General features: G+C 41.7%; 1 protein-coding gene across 2 annotated transcripts in view; it reads left to right on the top strand.

Annotated features, from left to right (window-relative positions):
• Window positions 1–3,880: 3,880 nt before the first annotated feature.
• The window catches only part of LOC109869074 (transmembrane and coiled-coil domains protein 1-like), a 101,687-nt gene continuing 79,787 nt past the window's right edge, over window positions 3,881–25,780 (top strand). The window contains exon 1 of one of the 2 annotated variants that reach the window (XM_020458925.2): window positions 3,881–3,957. The gene's annotated coding sequence lies outside the window, so the exon portion shown is untranslated. Of the gene's footprint in view, window positions 3,958–5,858; window positions 6,691–25,780 lie in introns of those variants that run through there. The other variant, XM_031803634.1, reaches the window with a different exon arrangement.

Raw genomic sequence — 25,780 nt, 5'->3', positions numbered from 1 at the left:
TCTCTCTGATGCTGTGGGAAGAAGAAAAACAGACCAATATATCTTTCTGAGGATGAAGATGATATAGAGGTTAGGGGGTAGGGTTGACGTCAAAGCATTCGATCCTTGCCAGCTATGTGTTTTTGGGTTCAAGCAGAAAACCTGCCTGTTTTCGTGTTATGTTGTTATGTGAGCTGTTTGTCAGGTGGAGTGTTTCTGTCACTCAGCATCTTGGCGAATTACTTCCTGTTGTGTCATGGACACTGGACACCACTGGAGGAGAAGGAAGCACTCAAGAGCTTTTACTGTGTTTCATCTACTATCTGTTACACGGAGCGGAACAGGTGAACCCAAGAGCAGACTCAGACGAGGAGACTGGGATGAGGTAACCAGGGTATTTATTGAAACACAGGGGGAAAATGGAGTGCAGGCCAGGGGAAGCTTGGACAGGTTGCAGGAAACCAGGTGCGGAGGCTGAGGCTGGAGCGACAGGTGTTGGGGACAGGTTAAGCAGGTCCGGACGAGAATCCAAGGGAGCAGTAGAGTGGGGGATCCAGGACAGAGTAGCAGGACTGACAAAATGTAGGACTGGAGATAGGGACCAGAGTCAGCAGAACTGAGCAGAGAGGAAAACAGCATCAGGCAAGGGAAAACAGGCATAACAGGATCTAAACAGGGTCAAACAGCTAGAACCGTAGACTGACTGAGCAGAGATTATGATCTGGCAGCGTGGAAGTGGCAGGGCTGAGTATTTGTAGAGGCCTTGATTATGGAACAGGTTGCAGCTGGTGGGGATCTGCTCTGATTACAGCACACCTGTCTCCGCCCACACAATCACACACACACACACAGAGAGGGAGAGGAAGTGAGCACTGGTGGAGTGGCGGCAGGTCAAGGAGACACAGGATGAGCTGTAGAGGGCGAGCAGAATGTAACAGGATGTAACACTAATGAGTGTTTGATACACGCATGGCCAATGGTAAGGGGTATTGAACCATGCACCAAATGCACTCCTTAAACATTAGATATCAACTTATTTTAAGCAGCTCTACTGAGCACAAACCACCTGCTATGCTAACCACCAAAACTGTTTTGAGCTACTGAAAACATTATATTTAGTCACTTTAGGTTCCCGTCATTGACCAGGAGACCCAGTTATTCATAGCTACGACACTTAAATTCCAACAGGTTTTTATAATACAGTGTGATAATACAGTGTGCCCATTCACACACAGAACACAGCAAAGTGGAAACAACAAAGTGGAAAGGAACTGCCATGATTTTGGTGAGGACTCCATGTCCTACAGCTCCATGAGAATAATGATGACGATTTCTGTTCCTTACATGCGTTTGCTAGTGATAGACTGAGCAGTGTAAAAAAATACACTATCTTTGATATGATTGAGTGTGTGTGTGCTTGACAAAACATGTAAACCGTGTATTTTGATATTGAACAAAACGTTGTCTATTCTTCATAAGTGTGAGAATTGTGTTTATTTACCAGAATGGTAATAATGTTGCAAGGCACGCTTGTATGTCTCTTCAACACTGTTGCCCTCTGTTGAGCATAGCTGATAATAGATGTCTCTCAAATGAGTCTTATACATACAAATATTCCACCATCAGATTCAGTCTCATATGCTTTCTCTGTGTTATACATTGAAATATGACAATGGATGAAGGGCAGAAACATAAGTTGCTGTGTTGATGGGATAACAGCTATATGAATCTGAGATGTCTGTGTCCAGCTTGACCAGCAACTCATCTTCATGGCTGTACTGCCCCCTGGTGTTCAGCAAGAATTAACATTCACATTACAGTAACAAACTGTCCTAAACAGATTTTGCAGGAAGGATTAAATAGAGTTTACTACCAAGTAATTACTGCTGATGATCATCTGTGTGTGGGATTTTTTAAATGTATTTTATTTGACCTTTATTGAACCAGGTAGGCCATTTGAAAACAAGTTCTCATTTACACCTGCGACCTGGCCAAGATAAAGCAAAGCAGTGCAACAAAAACAACAACACAGAGTTACACATAAACAAACATACAGTCAATAACACAATAGAAAAATCTATGTACAGTGTGTACAAATGTAGAAGAGTAGGGAGGTAAAGGCAATAAATAGGCCATGGATGCGAAATAATTACAATTGAGCATTAACACTGGAGTGAAAGATGTGTAGATGATGATGTGCAAGTAGAGATACTGGGGTGCAAAAGAGCAAGAGGATAAGTAACAATAGGGGGATGAGTTAGTTTGGTGTCCTATTTACAGATTGGCTGTGTACAGGTACAGTGATCGGTAAGTTGCTCTGACAGCTGATGCTTAAAGTTAGAGGGAGATATAAGACTCCAGCGTCAGTGATTTTTGTAATTCGTTCCAGTCATTGGCAGCAGAGAACTGTAAGGAAAGGTGGCCAAAGGGAGTGTTGGCTTTGAGGTTGACCAGTGAAATATACCTGCTGGAGCGCGTGCTACGGGTGGGTGTTGCTGTGGTGACCAGTGAGCTGAGATAAGTCAGGGATTTACCTAGCATAGACTTATAGATGACCTGGAGACAGTGGGTTTGGTGACAAATGTAGTGAGGGCCAGCCAATGAGAGCATACAGGTCGCAGTGGTGGGTAGTATCTGGTGCTTAGGTGACAAAACGGATGGCACTGTGACAGACTACATCCAATTTGCTGAGTAGGGTGTTGGAGACTATTTTGTAAATGACATCGCGGAAGTCAAGGATCGGTAGGATAGTCAGTTTTATGAGGGTATGTTTAGCAAGTAGCTGCAGGGGGTGCTGAGATGTTTTCTGGGGTAGGGGTAGTGTGTGTGTGTGTGTGTGTGTGTGTGTGTGTGTGTGTGTGTGTGTGTGTGTGTGTGTGTGTGTGTGTGTGTGTGTGTGTGTGTGTGTGTGTGTGTGTGTGTGTTGGGTAGCCCACATACCTATTTTTAAACAAATTATCATCTTTGGTCTGTTGGTCCACGTCCCCTGCCCACTCACACGATATAATGCAGTAAAAACCAACTCCAACCAGAAACTAAGGGGAGGAGGAACTCAAGACACTCTGAACACAGAGAAGTTTGGAATAGATCCTCCATTACCATAGTTACTAAAACGGATGGCCTATAAGACAGGAGCTTTGGACTTTATTTAAATTAAACTGTCTGAGAGGAAATGTAATCAGGAGAGCAATATACAATTGGGAGTGAAGAGTGTGAAGACTTTGGCTAGGTGCTATGTCAATAGAGAGGGGATAGATAAATAGATAAATAATAAGCCAAACTCCAAACTCCAAACTCTGTCTTATGTATTTTCTCCCCAAAATGACTGTTATAACTTGTTATAGCAAGGCTCAGTTCTCTGGTTGGTTCTGCTTTTGTGGGGCACTGCTTATGTGTGTGGTTTCTCTCAGGTTTTCCTAGGGCCTATCAACTCTCTGTCCTCTCCTCTCCAGGTTTGATGGTAAATTTAGATACAGTGTGTGTCATGTCACTGAGCTGGACTGTATTGAGAAAATGTCGAGATCAATCTTTCCACGTAACCAATCAGTGTTTTTATTATGACTGATGTGTACGGCCACCAGGTCACAAATTAGAATAGGCATGACCAGGAAACAGGCACCAGCTGTACATCAATAAAATCGAGTTCCTCTGTAATAATCAAGTTGAATAAAAAGTTTATATTAGATTATGAATACAATCGTTACAAATTCTGCACAATATTGTAAAGAATGTATTTGTTTCAATTACCAATATAGCTCGAGTAGCATATATAAATTATTGAAGCATGTTTAGACTATATTCAATTGAGGATATTTTGCAGTGAGCTCCCCTAAACGAACCAAATGGTTTGGTCCGCCCGTGCCCTCTGCTGCTGTACGTCCTATTATTCCTACGTCAGCATGGGAGAGCGCAGAGAGGAGGGGTGCCGTTGCGTTGTGGTTGGACGTGTGTTGACTAGCAGTTTTTTTCATCTCCCATGTAAGTGTCAATTTACTGCTAAAGTTATCATCACTAAATGTAATGTAAATGTGTATAGTGTGACAGTTATTGAAATCGTTATGGTGCAATACTACGGCTTTTTTAGACGTAACAGTTGTTTCTTTCGCAAAACCATGTTTCATAAGTCTTGGTTTATAATGACACAATCAAACATGACTTCAAGCACTGTCAACCTGTCTGTTTCAGTGATGCAGATTGTCCCTCACTATTCTAGCTCGCTACGTTATACACTTATATTGTATCAATACAATCCATTCCTGGGCTATCATTCAGCCACATGTTGATGTTGTAAATTTGTTACACTTCAATTACTTTAACGTTTCACTGTCATGTCAACGAAGCAAGTTGCTTGTTTACCATATATCACGAAGGAACCCTAGATTTGTATCTCCATCTGTGCTATGTTACAGACATTTGTTTGGCCAATAGTATAACTTATACACTGTAATATCTGCTTTAATGTGTTAGTAGCTTAACATATTAAAAGCACTGCAAGCATCTTTTATTTCTGTGATAATTTGCTGTTTTGCTGTTTTGTCTCAAACACACTAAGGAATAAATAAATAAAATACATTCCACAAATTCACTTTTAACAAGGCATACCTGTTCATTTATATGCTTCAAAATAGCCACCCTTTGCCTTGATGACAACTTTGCACACTCCTGGCATTCTCTCAACCAGCTTCATGAGGTAGTCACCTGGAATGTGTTTCAATTAACAGGTGTACCTTGTTAAGTTCATTTGTGGATATGTTTTCCTTCTTAATGTTTGAGCCAATCAGTTGTGTTGTGACAAGGTAGGGGTGGTATACAAAAGATAGCCCTATTTGTTAAAATACCAAGTCCATATTATTGCAAGAACAGCTGAAATAAGCAAAGTGAAACGACAGTCTATCATCACTTACCTGTGCTGCAGAGGATAAGTTCATTAGAGTTACCAGCCTCAGAAATCTCCAGGCTGTGTAAGGGCTATTTGACCAAGAAGGAGAATGATAGATGTCTGCATCAGATGACCTGGCCTCCACAATCACCTGAACTCAACTCAATTGAGATGGTTTGGAAATCTGTCCTTTGGTCTAATGAGTCCACAGAGTGAAGGAAAAGCAAGACTGTTGGAAAAGCATTCCAGGTGAAGCTGGTTGAGAGAATCCCAAGAGTGTGCAAAGCTGTCATCAAGGCAAAGGGTGGCTACTTTGAAGAATCTCAAATATAAAATATATTTTTATTTGTTTAACACTTTTTGGAATACTACATGATTCCATATGTGTTATTTCATAGTTTTGATGTCTTCACTATTATTCTACAATGTAGAAAATAGTGCAAATAAAGAAAAACCCTTGAATGAGTAGGTGTGTCCAAACTTTTGACTGGTACTGTATATAGAACGACAAAGCTGTAAAACATTATCCTAAATATAAACCATCAACTTAGTGAATATGACTGATGTTTAGAATGAGGGTTTCAGCATGAAATATCCTTTTTACACATTTGTATTTATTTTACTATATCAGTACTTATTCTTTTGTCAATGTTTTGGCATCAAACTGGTGGCAGTTGTGAAAAATGTCAATAGTTGGAGGAGTTGCGGAGTTAGTTGAAAATAATGCCATGTGTGTCCAAACTTTTGACTGGTACTGTGTGTGTGTGTGTGTGTGTGTGTGTGTGTATATATATATATATACGTGATGGGATGTATAGACATTATGGACAGTATGTGGATAGAATATGTAGTATATCTGAAGAATACGTGGATAGAATAGTCTATGTACAGCAATAGTTGAAAAGGATGGCCTTGACTAGAATACAGTATATACATATAAAATGGGTAAAACAGTATTAAAGTGGCCTGGGTTCCATTACTAAAGTGACCAGTTGTCCATGTGTATGGGCAGTAGCCTCTAAGGTGTAGGGTTGAGTAACCGGGTGGTAGCCGGCTAATGACGGTGACTAAGTTCAGTGCAGCTTACAGGGTGGAGGCCTGGCTAGTGATGGCTATCTAACAGTCTGATGGCCTTGAGATAGAAGCTGTTTTTCAGTCTTTAGTTGGACACAACCATGAAACAAGTGGTTATGTGGGTGGCATCACCAGCCTGTTTCTTAGAGAGAGAGAGAGCAGCGTGGAATTATTTTGAGGATTGGCAGTTGAATTTCTATTTTTTTCCCTCCAATGTTTTACAAGAAGACATGGGTGTTAAATTCTCGTTCTACTCTAGAAAGAAGTAGGAAAACAAGCTTCTATGATGATTTTAACTGAATGTTTTTTTTGTATTGATCGATTCACTTATTCAACCAATCTTTTTCTGCCAATCTCTAGCTCTCTCTTTATCATTTACACTCATACACAAAAACACAAAAACAAACACACACAAGCAGATGCAGGTGGAAATTATAAGTACAGTATCCCGGTATCTGTCTGGTAAGTGGCTGAGAGCATCTCTGCCCCTTCAGGGCGCTTCAGACACAGCCATTCATGTCTCACTCCGCTGGTCAGACCACCACGATGACGCTTGCCAGCCCTCCTCCCTCCCCATCCACCTCGCTCCCCTCCGCTCTGTTCACTTTGTGCCTGCCTGGTCTGGAGCTGCTGTGATTGTGAGCAGGCTGTGAAGCTGCTCTCTCTCTGTTTCTGTGATGCTCTGCCTGCTGTGTGGTTGCCCGCATTAGACTGAGGACCCATGATGTGATCTGACCATGGACTCTGCCTCTGTTTATGTGAGTGTGAAACGCCTTCAGAGTGTTGTATTTATTTACCCAGGCTGTTACCTGGCCAAATGAATGGAGCATTTGTAAACAGAGCCTGCCTCCCACACAACATAAGCACTTGTGTTGTTTAGATACAGGATAAGAATGTTAACATTGGCATTAATGTATTATGGTATTATTAGACACTGGTAAGTAACTGTGATAGAGGGAGTTATTGTTTGAGTACATACAGGTAGACAGATTGCTGTTGGTCTCAAAGCAAATCAAATCAAATGTTATTGTTCACATACACATATTTAGCAGATGTCATTGCGGGTACAGTGAAATGCTTGTAAAGGAACAACTTTCAGTGTTTTGTTAGTGATGAATGGATGGGGAATAGAAGAGACTGTTTTGACTGGGTTGGTATGAATGGTGTGCAGAGGTAGTGTTGTTGTTTGAGGTGTCACTGTGGAACTTGGCTTTGGCTTGTGGTTTCTGGATGCTTATGTGGTTTCATATCTTTAGTTCAGGTAATGAAGGCTGACTGAATGAGATTTATTGTGTGGCCATTCTTTTTCTCTTTCAGTTCGAAATATGACCACTAATGTGACAGGAACGTGAGAAACAATATGGCGATATAGATCGCTTTCTAACTAACGTAGGCCTATTACTTAATTATTTTTTTAAGGTAACTTTTTTCCACATATTCTTAATTGATCACTACAATTCACTTCCCTAACCAAAGGCCCTGGCCTGGAACAGCACTGTCTGGTTGAGCTGGAGAGGAAGTGGCCACTGGTCTCTGAGAGGAAACAGATTCATCTGGGTGGAACAGAACATAACTATGTTTCTCTGTCACACCGTCCCACAGTGCTGTGGTGCGCTGTCTGAAAAGGCCACAGAGCAGCTTATCACCTCTAATTTTAGTCCCGTCAAGGCTGTGAAGGTTGCCGGCAAACCAGCCATGCTTATGCTCGGTTCGTATATATATATATATATATATATATATACAGTTGAAGTTGGAAGTTTACATAAACAGGTTGGAGTCATTAAAACTAGTTTTTCAACCACTCCACAAATTTCTTGTTAACAAACTATAGTTTTGGCAAGTCGTTTAGGACATCTACTTTGTGCATGACACAAGTCATTTTTCCAACATTTGTTTACAGACAGATTATTTCACTTATAATTCACTGTTTCACAATTCCAGTGGGTCAGAAGTTTACATACATTAAGTTGACTGTGCCTTTAAGCAGCTTGGAAAAATCCAGAAAATTATGCCATGACTTTAGAAGCTTCTGATAGGCAAATTGACATCATTTGAGTCAATTGGAGGTGTACCTGTGGATGTATTTCAAGGCCTACCTTCAAACTCAGTGCCTCTTTGCTTGACATCCCGGGAAAATCAAAAGAAATCAGCCAATACCTCAGAAAAACAATTGTAGACCTCCACAAGTCTGGTTCATCCTTGGGAGCAATTTCCAAACGTCTGAAGGTACCACATTCATCTGTACAAACAATAGTACGCAAGTATAAACACCATGGGACCACACAGCCATCATACCGCTCAGAAAGGAGATGCATTCTGTCTCCTAGAGATGAACGTACTTTGGTGCAAAAAGTGCAAATCAATCCCAGTACAACAGCAAAGGACCTTGTGAAGATGCTGGAGGAAACAGGTACAAAGTATCTATATCCACAGTTAAACGAGTCCTATATCGACATAACCTGAAAGGCCGCTCAGCAAGGAAGAAGCCACTGCTCCAAAACCACCTTAACAAAAACAGACTACGGTTTGCAACTGCACAATAACAAATATCATACTTTTTGGAGAAACGTCCTCTGGTCTGATGAAACAAAAATAGAACTGTTTGGCCATAATGACCATTGTTATGTTTGGAGGGAAGAGGGGGAGGCTTGCAAGCCGAAGAATACCATCCCAACCGCAAAGCACGGGGTGGCAGCATCATGTTGTGTAGGTGCTTTGCTGCAGGAGGGACTGGTGCACTTCACAAAATGGATGGAATCATGAGGAGGAAAATTATGTGGATATATTGATGCAACATCTCAAGACATCAGGAAGGAAGTTAAAGCTTGGTCGCCAAATGGACAATGACCTCAAGCATACTTCCAAAGTTGTGGAAAAATGGCCTAAGAACAAAGTCAAGGTATTGGAGTGGCCATCACAAAGCCCGGACCTCAATCCCATAGAAAATCTGTGGGCAGAACTGAAAAAGCGTGAGCAAGGAGGCCTACAAACCTGACTCAGTTACACCAGTTCTGTCAGGAGGAATGGGCCAAAATTCACACAACTTATTGTGGGAAGCTTGTGGAAGGCTACCTGAAATGTTTGACCCAAATTAACAATTTAAAGGTAATTCTACTCTACCAAATACCAATTGAGTGTATGTAAACTTCTGACCCACTGGGAATGTGATGCAAGAAATAAAAGCTGAAATATATAATTCTCTACTATTATTCTCACATTTCACATTCTTAAAATAAAGTGGTGATCCTAACTGACCTAAGACAGGGACTTTTTACTCGGATTAAATGTCAGGAATTGTGAAAAACTGAGTTTAAATGTATTTGGCTGAGGTGTATGTAAACTTCTGACTTCAACTCTATATACACTACCATTCAAACGTTAGGGGTCACTTAGATATTTCATTGTTTTTTTTAAAGAAAAGCACATTTAAAATAAAATAAAATAGATCAGAAATACAGTGTTCACATTGTTAATGTTGTAAATGAATATTGTAGCTGGAAACAGCTGATTTTTAATGGAATATCTACGTAGGCGTACAGAGGCCTATTATCAGCGACCATCACTCCTGTGTTCCACTGGCAAGTTGTGTTAGCTAATCCAAGTTTATCATTTTAAAAGGCTAACTGATCATTAAAAAACCCTTTTGCAATTATGTTAGCACAGCTGAAAACTGTTGTGCTGATTTAAAGAAGCAATAAAACGGGCCTTCTTTAGACTAGTTGAGTATCTGGAGCGTCAGCATTTGTGGGTTCAATTACAGGCTCAAAATGGCCAGAAACAAAGATATTTCTTCCAAAACTCGTCATCAGATGACTTGGTCTCCACAATCACCCGACCTCAATCCAATTGAGATGGTCTGGGATGAGATGGACCGCAGAGTGAAGGAAAAGCAAACAACATATGTGGGAACTCCTTCAAGACTGTTGGAAAAGCATTCCGGGTCACTACCTAGTGAAGCTGGTTGAGAGAATGCCAAGAGTGTGCAAAGCAGTCATCAAGGCAAAGGGAGGCAACTTTGAAGAATCATAAATATAAAACATATTTAGATTTTTTCAAACACTTTTTTGGTTACTACATGATTCCATATCTGTTATTTCATAGTTTTGATGTCTTCCTATTATTCTACAATGTAGAAAATAGTACAAATTATGAAAAATGAGTAGGTGTGTCCAAACTTTTGACTGGTACTGTATATATTATCTTAAAGTAAATGCTGCGGTTCTCGACTGTCAAGGTGTCCTCGAGGTCAAGCACTAAACAGGGTAAGTAATGTCTTTTAAAGAGCGACTGCCCCTACAAAAAAACAAATCCCTTTTGGAAACGGCATATGTGGCATCAATATGAGTTAGACGCATTTATACTAATGTCAAAATTGGCTAGAAAGTGTAAATAGGATAATTTTGGACATAAAGTCAGTTTCGTCTAAAATGGAGTTTGGAATCTCAGTGCGTCACAACGAGTAAATTTAAGCCTGGGTTACAATTATGTCAGCAAATCGCCCCTTCGCCCATGTCGCTTCCCTTCATTGAATGGGGCGCCGTTGTTTCATCGCCACCATCCTTAAAAGCCCTATACGGATTGACCATGCAATGCAGTGCTTCCAGCAGGATGAACAGCCAACAACAATGGTTTGCATGCCCTGCTGAAGGACCTTATATCATGTGGAATAGGTGGTTGGAGTTCATTGTATACCGGTAGATAGACGATAGACTGCTGGTTATGTATCTATATAATGGGATTAGTCACTCTTTTATTTTAATAATCATTATCACCATCATCTCTAGCATAGCTGATGTTAGGTAGCTAGCTACCAACTAGGTCTAACGTATAATAGTTTATCAACATTTTAAACTAAGCATTCTGATCTGTTGTATTAGCCTCATTGCTTTTTACATTTTTTGTTGTACAGTAGGCCTAGTTGTATGAATTTTGGATTTATCGTTCCAGAACTGTCCCAGTCTGCTTGAACCGTCCCAGACATATTTTGTTATCGTCCCCAGGACGATGGGATGCCATTCATTTCCAGCCCTAGCTCCATATCCAGAAAGAATACCCTGTTGGATGATTATTTTGTATTTTTGTCCCTTGCTGTGTTGGCCATAGTAATGACTGGTAGGACTGGGGGCAGTCAGGATACAATGAATGAGGCAAACAAGAATTATGAGGAAGAAGTATGTAGGTAGCTAGTGCTAGTTAATTAATTTGTTGTTCTCAAATCACTTGTCATGACTGCAGTGGTGTAGTGGTGTCTGGAAGTGGATTTATACTCTAACTTTGACCATAACTTCCCAAACAGCCTGCTCGGCGAAGGAAAGGTGCCTTGCGTGAAAAATGATGTGAGAAACAGTGACATACACTCTGAATGACCTACAATTATAAATCCCAGGCCAAACCAAGATTGTACTTTGAAAGTAGGCTAATAGTAGGCCTACTACTGAAACATATAAATGAGGCTGTCAACTTAGTCTAAATGTTTTTCAAAGTCACACTTTTGTAATAGAACACCCAATTTTTGGGTGCTTAAACCACATCAGAAGACCACTAGTGAGATCTGAGAAAAAATGTAAGTAATTCATTTTTGTGTAGTTACCCTTTAAAGTGGAACTGGCACCATTTTAACATGCTGTCAGGGGAATATGAGCCTGCTGTTTCTTCTGCAGCTTGCCTGCCAATGCATGCTTGTCCCAACCCACGTTTTGACAACTGGATTGGAACTTCCCTGCTTGCACGCCCATTTGATCAATGGCAAAATACATTTGTGACCGACCGTCTCAATTCGATCCAATGTAGCGAAATTTGAAATGTTTTTTTACGTTGGCTAAAAGGAAAGACTCAGAGATAGAAAATTGTATATAATACACTGCAGTTGAGGAACAATGGGAAAGTGATTCTGCTTTGAAAGTTGATAAACTTGTAACACCACTTTTGAGAAAATGGCCCTAAAATGTTTTGGTACACCTACTGGAGAGCTCTTCTTTGTATACACCCATTCAGCATCGTTCACACTGTGACGGTCGTCGTATGGAGTAGAAGGTGAGGACCAAAACGCAGCGTGGTTAGTATACATTCTTCTTTATTGAAGAAAGAACATGAAGTAAACTGAACCAAAACAATAAACGAATAACGACTGTGAAGCTATAATAAGAAAACTGTGCTGACACAAAGTACCCACAGAATATAGCTGCCTAAATATGGTTCCCAATCAGAGACAACGACAGACAGCTGCCTCTAATTGAGAACCAATCTAGGCAACCATAGACATACAATTTACCTAGAAAGGACACAGCCACATAAACATACAAAATCCCTAGACAAGACAAAAAACACATACATCACCCATGTCACACCCTGACCTAACCACATTAACAAGGAAAACAAAGAATACTAAGGTCAGGGTGTGACACACCCTCTTAAACCCCACATGTGAGGCCATGTGCTAGACAGCGTGAGTAAGGTACTGTAATAAACAACCAATGCTTTCAAGACTAAAAGTGGTGAAAATAGTAGCAAAAATACACTTTATTTAGTCCATGGCCTATGTCCTAATTTGTCTTTGGTAAACGCACATTATATCAAATAAAAATCGAACTGTATTTGTCACATTCATAGGATACAGATGGTGTAAACAGTTCAATGAAATGATTACTTGCATGTTTGCATCGTAGCATGTCAAAAATAGAAATGTTCATGAAATACAATGCATGACCGTAATCCTCTGGTGAAGTGGAGTCTTTTGTTTAGACAATTAACCTAATGGTGCTTTCCAGACAACTGGGAACTTGAAAAAATGTGAGGTGAAATCATGATGCCAGTGATCTTCAGCTCGGAAAGTCGGAGCTCTAGAAAGAGGTTTCCAGTTGTCTTGAATGCACCGAAGACGGAAGTCGGGAGATTTCCGAGTTCCCAGTTGTTTTGAACATGGCAATAATCCAAACCCATACTGATTGTCATAGTTAGCCATGTATGAATCTGCAGGTAGTTACAGCTAACCAACTAAGTTCAATGTTAGCTAACTAGCTAACATTAGGCTATAACTAGCAATGCAAATGGATTTCTGAGATACAAATAATATATGGAGAGCAGTAGCAACTCTTTTGCAGTTCGAGGTAGAATGGATTGTTTACACATACTGTACTGAGCAGCTCATGTTATAGACAGAATTTCGCTACATGGCAGACCAATCTGAACTCATCTCTCAGCATGTCCAGCCCATCCATTATCTCAGCCAATCATGGCTAGGAGCAGGGTCCTGACTTTTTCCGTGGCTAAACCAACTAGGCTTGTAATATAACAGTTTTATTCGTATTTACAGATGGCATACAAGTTTGTTATTAAGGCACATGAAAGTTACATGTTCCAGAAAACATTTATTTTTGGCAGAAAATGCCAACATTCAAATGCCTCTCCTTTGAAGTAGTGACATGCTACATACGCCTAGTTTCCTGAAACAAGTCACATTTGATTGAGGCCAATATACATTTGATTGACAAATAAGGGTCCGGTCGTAAATTACCTCCAATATGCTCTGGGCTGTTAGTAAATTCAGAGTGTTGTCAGATTGTCTGTTCGTGAATTCAGACCCACTGCTCTATTGACACTGGACACTCTGGCCGAGGAGTAGGGTTGATCTGAGCATTCTTCACAATGGCAGTCAAGCACCCAACCTAACTGGCTAAAGTTGGCTAGCTTGCTAACTACTTCCAGACACAAATGAGAGAACACCTCACTCTGGCCATTTTACTCGCCCTAGCAGAGCTGGTTAGGCTGTTAACATGTTATCTAGAGCGTTAGTGACTAACTGTGCTGCTTGTAACAATGTAATTACTTTATTTGCTGACGGTTACTGATACAGTTCATATTTAGAGAGTGTTGCGTGCTCGTACATTCATCAGGGATTCTGCACTTTGGCATACACAGAGCAGAGTGCTCTGAAATCGAAGTAGGTAGCCAGAGTGAATCTACGAACACACCCTGGATAACAGTTGTTCAAGTTCAGCATATCTAGCTAACTAGTAATCATGATATCAGGTAGCCATAGGCACTAAACAGGCTAATTCACATCTTTTAGAGAGTGACTGCCCCTAAAAATCCACTAATCCCATTGAAAACGGCCTATGTGGCATCGATATGAGTCAGACACATTTATTCTAGTGTCAACATTGACTACAAAGTGTAAATAGGATCGTTTTGGTCATAACACCAGTCTCATCTAAAACAGAGTTTGGAACCTCAGTTCTTCACAATGAGTAAATTAAGGTTGGGGTTGGATTACAATTATGTCAACCAATCATGCCTCCTTTTGCCAAGCTCCACATGCAAAACAGCTCTCCGCCCACTTCGCTTCTCTTCATTGAATAGGGCTCTGTTGTTTCATCGCCCCCCCCCCCCCAAAAAAATATACAAAAATTAACTTAGAACACCGTATAGAAATAAATGAACTAGATCACCCCCAGTCACGCCCTGACCTACTTCACCATTGAGAAACAATGGCTCTCTATGGTCAGGGTGTGACAGGTAGTGAGACTTCTGGTTATGTACACTAAGTGTATAAAACATTAGGGACACCTGTTCTTTCCATGACATAGACTGACAAGGTGAACCCAGGTGAAGGCTATGAGCCCTTATTGATGTCAGCTGTTAAATCCACTTCAATTGGTGTAAATGAAGGGGAGGCTAAAGGTTAAAGAAGTCTTGAGACTATTGAGAAATGGATTGTGTATGTGTGCCATTCAGAGGATCAATGGGCAAGACAAAACATGTAAGTGCCTTTGAACGGGGTCTGGTAGTAGACGCCAGGTGCACTGGCTTGAGTGTGTCAAGAACTGCAACGCTGCTGGGTTTTTCACGCTCAACATTTTCCCGTGTGTATCAAGAATGGTCCAACACCCAAAGGACATCCAGAAAAACTTCACACATCTGTGGGAAGCATTGGAGTCAACATGGGCCAGCATCCCTGTGGAATGCTTTCAACACCTTGTAGAGTCCATGCCCCTATGAATCTAGTCTGTTCTGAGGGCAAAAGCGGAGGTGCAACTCAATATTAGGAAGGTGTTCCTAATGTTTTGTACACCCAGTGTATATTTGAAAAGTTCTATAAAAAATACCCCGGCTTGATAACCTAGTAGGCTAATTCCCCAGCAAAGCAGATACAACTAGTTGTGAAGTGCATTAGCAAAAAGCTTTGTTCTGTCTTTAGAATAAAATGCAATTTCTCACTAGGCTATCTATTATATCATCCTGCTACAAGCCCTCCCGGTCAACACCACCTTACAAGTTCCAGTTGTTCGAGAGGTGTCCAGTTTCCTAACTGCCATTTGTAATAGAACAGCGACTGTGTTCACGGATGCATTAGATGCAGAGAGATCAGGCACTCAACATGTATCGAGCCAGCACATGGAGACTTGCGAGATGATGTGATGAAATCCAGACTGACAGTTAGGCTTGATACCGATGTCTCTGAATGGAGAGAGACCTGGCACTCTGCGTTAAAATGTTACTGAACACAACTTTTACCTTTTATTGTATTTTTTATTATGGAATTGAACGTTATCAGTCAATATTGGGAGGGAGAAACCCTGTGTATTCTGCACCAGGATCAGGGAATTCCTGTTGTATACAAGACACCTCACAGGAAGGTATGGCCACACTGACATGTTTGCCAAGGTAGCCCCATTACCACCAGAAAAATACAGATAGGCACAATATCTGTATTGGCATTGTTATATTAGCATAACACTGCTTCTATGGTATTATGTAAAGGGTGTTTATTCTACACGGACCTGTTACTAAATTTGAAAGTTATCAAAACTTTCAAGCTAGAAAAAGAGTAGCTTGCGATATGTTTCATTTTTTAATGCTATAAATGGTTGGAAACCACATTTTTAGAAAATCTACATCAATTCTTGAATTTCATTCTTCTCATATTACTCTGTAGGCTACTAACCTATTCAAAGCTTCCCCCGGCATCTCACCATACATCTGCCTGTAGTTATTTAACTCAATCTTTAGAGGGTTTGTTTGTGTCACGACTTCCGCCGAAGTCAGCTCCTCTCCTTGTTCAGGAAGCGTTCGGCGATCAACGTCACCGGCTTTCTAGCCATCGCCGCTCCATTTCTCATATGTCCATTTGTTTTGTCTTGTTCCATACACACCTGGTTTTAATTTCCCAATCCATCTACATGTATTTATGACTCTACACACGCCTAACAGTTTGTTGTGTTAGAGTGGGAGGAAATGGCTGTGGGAAAGGTTCTGACACATGGGTGTGTCTTGGTGGTGGCAAGGACACACCCAAGAAACACTCACATCAAACCACACTCCCAAGCCAACTCGTGTTTGGCTCTGTCATGGCCACCAGCATTTCTTGAGGAGCAACCATAAAAACAAGGTCAAATCAGCCGGTGCAGTTCCCCTTTAATAGGAATAACCCCCTTTTTTTCAATTTTCGACCTAAAATGACATACCCAAATCTGACTGCCTGTGGCTCAGGCCCTGAAGCAAGGATATGCATATTCTTGGTATCATTTGAATGGAAACACTTTGAAGTTTGTGGAAATGTGAATTGAATGTAGGAGAATATAACACAATAGATCTGGTAGAAAAATATACAAAGAAAAAAACAACCAGTTTTTTTCTAACACCATCTTTGAAATGCAAGAGAAAGGTCCCGGTTGTAATTCCGATGGTGTCCACTAGATTGCAGCAGTGCATGTGCAAAGTTTCAGACTAATAACTTGAAGTATGCGCGAACAACATGACAATTAGTGTGAAGTCACCAAGGTGTATTTGGGCGAATTGTGAAGGAGACATTTGCATTCATATTACATTTTTCTGCAAGAATATCATCAAATCTGTGTACTTCGACTTTGATTTAGCTTTTCCAGTATTAGTAGCCATATTACAACATTTGCAAAACAACCAGTTTTCATAACTTCATAACTCTGAATATTCTTATAAGTGTTGTCCAAAAGGAAAAGGCATGCTGTCGCAAAAGGTTGGCAGCTACATTTTGAGACATATACAGGGTTTCCAGATAGCCAATGTGCTGGGCGTTATGGGATTATCTAGCTGGCTTTATTTGATCCCGATTGGAGCTTATTTGACAAAGATATAGTCGATCAAATGAAGACCTACTGCATCATTGGCATGCCATGAGGGTGTCGCTCTCTGACCAAATTTGGTGTCCTATAGGATATACTGCACCCCTAATGATATAGTGAAGTCTGGTTACATTCTAGGATCTCTGAGGAATACATACGAATGTCATTTGACTCGTTGAAACAACGTTTTGGGTTAGACTTTCACAGATTCCTTTCTTTGCAAATTGAACAAGTGTAAATACAAAATCGATTGTGCATGCAATATGGACCTTTTTAGGATTTGAAAAAGGATTTTATCAAACACAATGACACTTCATGTTATCTCTAGGACCCCTTGGATGATAAATCAGAGTAAGATTTCAGAATGAAAGTACACATTTCACCTTGAGGTGAATTTATCAAAGCTATTGTGGTGAAAAAAAGTGTTTGTTGTTAGGAGCTCTCCTCAAACAATAGCATGTTTTTTTTTCGAAGGTAATAGCTACTGTAAATTGGACAGTGCAGTTATATTAACAAGAATTGACGCATTCAGCCTCTAAAATCTGCGATCTGGACACAAGACGCTGCATGATATACAACTGTCCCGTTGACAGAACGCCTATCCCTAAGAACTTTTAATAGGGTGCAGTGTCAATTCTTTCTTTCTCATGTCACTGTTTAACTAAGAGCTCTATGACATGTTTGGCATGCACTCTGCCAGAACAAATACAAACCAACCGTGGATCCTCAAACAGTGACAATGTACTGTCTGCCTGACAACTCTTCAGGGAGGCCACATAGCTGTGTCCGAGCCCACAGGTATAACTGAAGCTCTGGCATTTCTCTGTCCACTGCACCTCTTTTCTCATACGTTGGTTTGTGTGTGTGTGTTAGTGTGCATGTGTATTCTGGTTCGTCTTGTTCCTGGAAAGTTATAGACTTGGCAGTAAAGGTTCCCTGTAGGTTTCATTTATCAGGATAGGGTGTCATACCTGGTGTTACAGGAGGATACCTGTTACCTACCCATTCACCCCCAACCCCCACAAATCACCTACAGTGCCTTCAGAAAGTATTCATACCCCTTGACTTATTCCACATTTTGTTCTGTTATATCCTTAAATCAAAATGGATTAAATAGTTTTCACCCATCTACACACAATACCTCATAATGTCGTCTTAGTAAGCAACTCCAGTGTTTTATGTTATTGTCCTGCTGAAACGTGAATTTGTCTCCCAGTGTCTGTTGGAAACAGACTGAGCCAGGTTTTCCTCTAGGATTTTGCCTGAGCTTATTTATCTCTATTCTGTTTAAACAATCCTACAAGCATACCCATAAATATTTGTCAATAACTGCTGGTGCACAATGTCTAATTTTAAGGAATTATTGAGGTATTGCTCGCCTTAGGTAGAGTACTTCATGATAAGCTGTAGACCACACTATCTACCAAGAGAGTTCTCATTTATATTATCGTAGCTGTCTATATAGTAGCTGTCTATATAGCACCACATACCGATGCTGGTACTAAGACTCAACGAGCTGTATAAGGCCATAAGCAAACAAGAAAATGCTCATCCAGAAGCAGCGCTCCCAGGGGCCCGTGGACTTTAATGCAGGCAAACATAAATCCGTTTGACTTCATTTCTACCAGCATGTCACATGTGTAGCCAGAGGAAAATAAATTCTATACCTCCTTTACTCCAAACACAGAGACGCATATAAAGCTTTCCCTCGCCCTCCATTTGGCAAATCTGACCATAATTTTATCCTCCTAATTCCTGCTAACAAGCAAAAAACTAAAGCAGGAAGTGCCAGTGACTCGCTGACACAGATGGCACGCTACCGGATTGTTTTGCTAGCACAGACTGGAATATGTTCCGTGATTCATCCAATGGCATTGAGGAATATACCACCTCAGTCACCGGTTTCATCAATAAATGCATGGAGGATGTCGTCCCCACAGTGACTGTACGTACATATCCCAACCAGAAGCCATGGTTTACAGGCAACATCCACACCAAGCTATAGGCTAGAGATGCCGCTTTCAAGGAGCGGGACACTAATCTGGACGCTTATTAGAAATCCTGCTATGCCCTCAGACGAACCATCAAACAGGCAAAGTGTCAATACAGGACTAAGATTAAATCCTACTACACCGGCTCTGATGTTCGTTGGATGTGGCAGGGCTTGCATACTACGAACTACAAAGGGAAACCCAGCCACGAGCTTCCCAGTGACACGAGCCTACCAGACGAGATAAATGCCTTTTATGCTCGCTACGAGGTGAGCAACAATGAAGCATGCATGAGAGCATCAGTTGTTCCGATGTGAGTAAGACCTTTAAACAGGTCAACATTCACAAAGCCGTGAGGCCAGATGGATTACCAGGGCGTGTACTCAGAGCATGCCCAGACCAATTGGCAAGTGTCTTCACTGACATGTTCAACCTCTCTCTGACCGAGTCTGTAATACCCACATGTTTCAAGCAGACCACCATAGTCCTTGTGCCCAAAAATGTGAAGTTAACCTGCATAAATGACTACCTCCCCGTAGCACTCCCGTCGGTAGCCATGAAGTGCTTTGAAAGGCTGGTCATGGCTCACGTCAGCATCATCCCTGAAACCCTAGACCCACTCCAATTCGCATACCGCCCCAACAGATCCACAAATTACACAATCTCAATCACACTCCATACTGCCCTTTCTCACCTTGACAAAAGGAACACCTATGTGAGAATGCTGTTCATTGGCTACAGCTCAGCATTCAACACCATGGTGCCCACAAAGCTCATCACTAAGCTAAGGACCTTGGGACTAAACACCTCCCTCTGCAACTGGATCCTGGACGTCCTGACGGACTGGCCCCAGGTGGTAAGTGTAGGCAACAACACATCCGCCACGCTGATCCTCAACACCCGTTCCCCTCAGTGGTGCGTGCTTAGTCCCCTCCTGTACTCCCTGTTCACCCACGGCTGCGTGGCCAAGTACGACTCCAACACCATCATTAAGTTTGCTGATGACACAACAGTGCTAGGTCTGATCACCGACAACGATGAGACAGCCTATAGAGAGGAGGTCAAAGACCTGCCAGGCAAAGACCTGCCTGGCCAACAACCTCTCCCTCAATGTGAGCAAGACCAAGGAGTTGATTGTGGACTACAGGAAAAGGAGGGCAAAACAGGCCCCTATTTACATCGATGGGGCTGCAGTGGAGCAAGTCGAGAGTTTGAAGTTTCTTAGTGTCCACAACACCAACAAACTATCATGGTCACATCACCAACAAACTATCATGGTCACATCACCAACAAACTATCATGGTCACATCACCAACAAACTATCATGGTCCATACACACCAAGACAGTTGTGAAGAGGATACTACAACACCTTTTCCCCCTCAGGAGACTGAAACGATCTGGCATGGGTTCCCAGATCCTCAAAAAGTTCTACAGCTGCATAATCGAGAGCATCTTGACTGGTTGCATCACCACCTGGTATGGAAACTGCTTGGCATCTGACCCTAAGGTGCTAGAGAGGGTAATGCATATGGCCCAATACATCACTGGGGCCAAGCTTCCTGCCATCCAGGACCTATATACCAGGCTGTGTCAGAGGAAGGCCTAAAAAATGGTCTAAGATTCTAGTCACCCAAGTCATAGACTATTCTCTCTGCTAACGCAGGGCAAGCGGTACCGGAGTACCAAGTCTAGGTCCCCCCTTTGTTTTTACTCTGCTACTACTCGCTGTTTATCATCTATGCATAGTCACTTTCCCTCTTCCTACATTCACAAATTACCGCAATTAATCTGTACCCCCGCACATTTACTCGGTACCTGTCACAACTTCCACCGAAGTCGGTTCCTCTCCTTGTTCGGGCGGCGTTCGGCGGTCGACGCCACCGGCCTTCTAGCCATCGCCACTCTATTTTGCATTATTACATTTGTTTTGTCTTGTTCTCCGCACGCCTGGTTTACATATATAGAGTGGGGCAAAAAAGTATTTAGTCAGCCACCAATTGTGCAAGTTCTCCCACTTAAAAAGATGAGAGGCCTGTAATTTTCATCCTAGGTACACTTCAACTATGACAGACAAAATGAGAAAAAAAATCCAGAAAATCACATTGTAGGATTGTTTATGAATTTATTTGCAAATTATGGTGGAAAATAAGTATTTTCCACCATCTCAAGACATCAGTCAGGGAGTTAAAGCTTGGTCGTAAATGGGTCTTCCAAATGGACAATGACCCCAAGCATACTTCCAAATTTGTGGCAAAATGGCTTAAGGACAACAATGTCAAGGTATTGGAGTGGCCATCACAAAGCTCTGACCTCAATCCTATTGAAAATGTGTGCGCAGAACTGAAAAAGCATGTTCGAGCAAGGAGGCCTACAAACCTGACTCAGTTACACCAGTTCTGTCAGGAGGAATGGGCCAACATTTACCCAATTTATTGTGGGAAGCTTGTGGAAGGCTACCCGAAATGTTTGACCTAAGTTAAACCATTTAAAGGCAATGCTACCAAATACTAATTGAGTGTATGTACACTTCTGACCCACTGGGAATGTGATGTAAGAAATAAAAGCTGAAATAAGTCATTCTCTCTATTATTATTCTGACATTTCACATTCTTAATATAAAGTGGTGATCCTAACTGACCTAAGTGTAGTTGGCTAAGGTGTATGTACATTTCTGACTTCAACTGTAGTTGCCACCATGCTTGAAATTCGCCCCAAACGTAACACTTTGTTTTCAGGACATAAAGTTAATTTCTTTGCCAAATTTTTGCACTGTTACTTTAGTGCCTTGTTTCAAACAGGATGTTATGTTTTTTAATGTTTATTTTCTGTACAGAAAATGTCACTCTGTCAATTATGTTAGTATTGTGTATTAACTACAATGTTGTTGATCCATCCTCTCCGGCAACTGAGTTAGAAAAGATGCCTATATCTTTTTAGTAACCGGGTGTAATTAATATATTATTAACTTCACCATGCTCAGAGGGATATTCAATGTCTGTTTTTTTGTTTTTTTCTCCAATAGGTGCGCTTCTTTGCGAGACATTGGAAAACCTCCCTGGTCTTTGTGGTTTAATCTGTTTTTGAAATTCACTGCTCAACTGAGGGAACTTACAGATGATTGTATGTGTTGGTTACAGAGATGAGGTAGTCATTCAAAAATCCTATTAAACGCTATTATTGCACACAGAGTGAGTCCATGCAAATTATTATGTGACTTGTTAAGCACATTATTTACTCCTGAACTTATTTAGTCTTGCCATAACAAAGGGGTTGAATAGTTATTGACTCAAGACATTTCAGCTTTTCATTTTTAATTCATTTGTAAACATTTCTAAAAACATAATTCCACTTTGTGGACATTGTGGGGTATTGTGTGTAAGTAGGCCAGTGACACTAAATCTACATTTCATTTTAAATTCAGGCTGTAACACAACACAATGTGGAAAAAGCCAAGGTGTGTGGATACTTTCTGAAGGCACTGTATCATCTCTAATCTCTCAGGTTAAACCCAGTGTAGCTAGAACACTCTCTGGTCTATTGGCTGCTTTTAATGCTGCTGAGACACACAAGACACACACACACACCACACATACACTTATCACACTTATCACACTTTCTGCAGCTTGTGTGAGGAATCCCCTCAGTGTCAAAACTGACGGTCTCAACGGGTTCCTTTCTCTTACCTCGCTCTCTCTATTTTCTGTTTTCTCTTCATCTGCTGCTCTCTCTCTGCTGCTCTCTCTCTGCTGCTCTCTCTGCTGCTCTCTCTCTGCTGCTCTCTCTCTGCTGCTCTCTCTCTGCTGCTCTCTCTGCTGCTCTCTCTCTGCTGCTCTCTCTCTGCTGCTCTCTCTCTGCTGCTCTCTCTCTGCTGCTCTCTCTCTGCTGCTCTCTCTCTGCTGCTCTCTCTCTGCTGCTCTCTCTGCTGCTCTCTCTGCTGCTCTCTCTGCTGCTCTCTCTCTGCTCTCTCTGCTGCTCTCTCTCTGCTGCTCTCTCTCTGACCTTCTCCCCCCCACATACACACACAGACAACATAAACAGATACAATAACGATTGTTCATGCTTCCTGTGCTGTCATGGGGCTGCAGAATGAGATGGGCTCCATTATCAGTCAGAGAGCACACCCCCACACACACTCTATCACTCCCTGTCTGTCTCTCTCTCTGAACAGCATCGCTGCCAGAACTCTCTGGCCTAATTCCTCTTTTATTGATATGTGTGTGTGTGTGTATGTGTGTGTGTGTGTGTGTGTGTGTGTGTGTGTGTGTGTCAGTGAAAGAAACAGGGCACAAAGGCCAGAGATAGGGCTCTGTGTTGCTCTAAGCGGAACAAAGAGCAGCCTGTTCCATGTGAACTGTATGGGTCTGTTTAAGGCTACTGGGATTTCTTTGGATTTAATCTATAGGTTCAACAATGACCAACAGTATGTGTGCCTCAGTGCAACAACTATGGGTCCAGATTGACCAACCAAAAGACAGCTGAACTACTTAGCCTAACTGGGTTAGGATGGACATTTTAATTCAATTAACGGAACACTCTAAATAGTAGACACAATATTGCTGCCAAATCAATCAATTGTATATCTTCATAAACACCTGGTGTAGACTAACAGCGAAATGCTCACTTATGGGCAGGCCCTTCCCAACAAGTAAAAAAATAAAAAATAATAACACAAGGAATAAATAGACAATGAGTCATGATAACTTGACTACATACACAGTGTACCAGTACCGAGTCGATGTGCAGCGGTACAAGGTAATTGAGGTAGATATGTACATACAGGTAGGGATAAAGTGACAGGATAGATAATAAACAGTAGCAGCAGTGTATGTTATGATTCAAAAGAGTTAGTGTTAAAAGTGTCAATGCAGATAGCCATTGAGTCCACATACAGTATCATGGTCATGGAGCCGGGGCTGTCACGGTTAACAGTCTGAGTAACGGTTGACGACAAGCCAAACTTACATAACCAGCAGTGATCTTATCATTGTTTCTTTTTTAAGTGAATTGATTTATTTGATTTGAACCAGGCTTACAGTAAGATGGCCTTGCTTACCAGGCCTGTCTGCCTGTCTGCCTGTCTGCCTGCCTGTCTGCCTGTCTGCCTGTCTGCCTGGTAAGCAAGGCTGAGCTGACTACATCTCTCTATCTGGATTTAGTTGGCCATGCGGAGACAATGGTATCAGCAACAGGAAGACTGACATGGCCAATGAATGGACTGACCTGCAGTTAGGGCACAGGTCACGTGTGTGTGTGTGTGTTTCCGTGCCAGGGGCTTCCAGAAGGGCCAATGTCCTCGTGGTCGTTGCTGGTTCACTTTTGCCTGGGCCACAGTGATTCTGAGAAATGTGCTGACTCATCATGGCGTGTGTGTGTGTGTGTGTGTGTGTGTGGGGGGGGGGGGGGGGGGGGGGGCATGTCGTATAGGCCTATGTGAATGATTTGTGCCGTAGTGGATGTATCATGTGTTGGCAGTGGCCTCTAGTTTACCAAGTCCCTTTCTGTGATTCCAGCAGCACCTGCTCTGAGGGTCAGGGTCAGACCAGGATAGAACAGAGCAGCACTGTCATGTCACTCAACAGTCCATCTGGCGAGTGATGCACACATTTCATTTGATTTTGTAGTAGGGTAAATCCATTGGAATTCAATCACTTTTGACTGCACACTTTTTGATTTGCACAAAACCTTCAATACATATTGTCCCATTGTAGAAGTGCAAACACTTTCAAGAGGTAAAGGCGCTCAAAGTTGACCCATTTTGCATACCCTACCATACTATGAGACGTCCATATCTTCATCACTGGAAAATATTAACGGTTGAGTTTAATATAATTTAAAAGCTTACCAACAGGTTTGTCAAACTGTTTTATAATTTCTTGATAAAAAGTCATATCATTTTTATTTTATTCTGTAACGTCAATTATCAGAAAATGCGGAAACTCAAGATTTTTTCATATTGGCATATATGTGTAGCTTAGACTTTATTGTACATAATCTGAGGTTTTTGTGTTGAGAGACGGGGGGGGGGTCCGTTGCCACGGTGAAGACCAGATAAAAATTCCACCTCTTCCTCCCCCCAAAAAATACACACTATGTTGCTGTTGTGAATGGCAGGGTTGCTGTGTGAATGTGTCAGTGTATCTGTTGTGAATGTGTCAGTGTGGCTGTGTGAATGTTGCTGTTGTGAATGGCAGGGTTGCTGTGTGAATGTGTCAGTGTATCTGTTGTGAATGTGTCAGTGTGGCTGTGTGAATGTGGCTGTGTGTGAATGGCAGGGTTGCTGTGTGAATGTGTCAGTGTATCTGTGTGTGAATGTGTCAGTGTTGCTGGATGAATGTGACAGTTTTTCTGTGTGAATTTGTCAGTGTTGCAGTGTGAGTGTGTGAATGTGTCTGTGTGAATGTGTCAGTGTATCTGTTGTGAATGTGTCATTGTGGCTGTGTGAATGTGTCAGTGTATCTGTTGTGAATGTGTCAGTGTGGCTGTGTGAGTGTGTCAGTTTTGCTGTGTGAGTGTGTCAGTTTTGCTGTGTGAGTGTGTCAGTTTTGCTGTGTGAGTGTGTCAGTTTTGCTGTGTGAATGTGTCAGTTTTGCTGTGTGAATGTGTCCGTGTGGCTGTGTGAATGTGGCTGTGTGTGAATGTGTCAGTGTGGCTGTGTGAATGTGTCAGTGTGGCTGTGTGAATGTGTCAGTGTATCTGTTGTGAATGTGTTGGTGTGGCTGTGTGAATGTGGCTGTGTGAATGTGTTAGTGTGGCTGTG

The sequence above is a fragment of the Oncorhynchus kisutch genome, linkage group LG24, assembly GCF_002021735.2.
Source record: "Oncorhynchus kisutch isolate 150728-3 linkage group LG24, Okis_V2, whole genome shotgun sequence".
NCBI classification, from domain to species: domain Eukaryota; kingdom Metazoa; phylum Chordata; class Actinopteri; order Salmoniformes; family Salmonidae; genus Oncorhynchus; species Oncorhynchus kisutch.
Note: the sequence above shows the minus strand (reverse complement) of the source record. Positions and strands in the feature narration are given on the sequence as shown.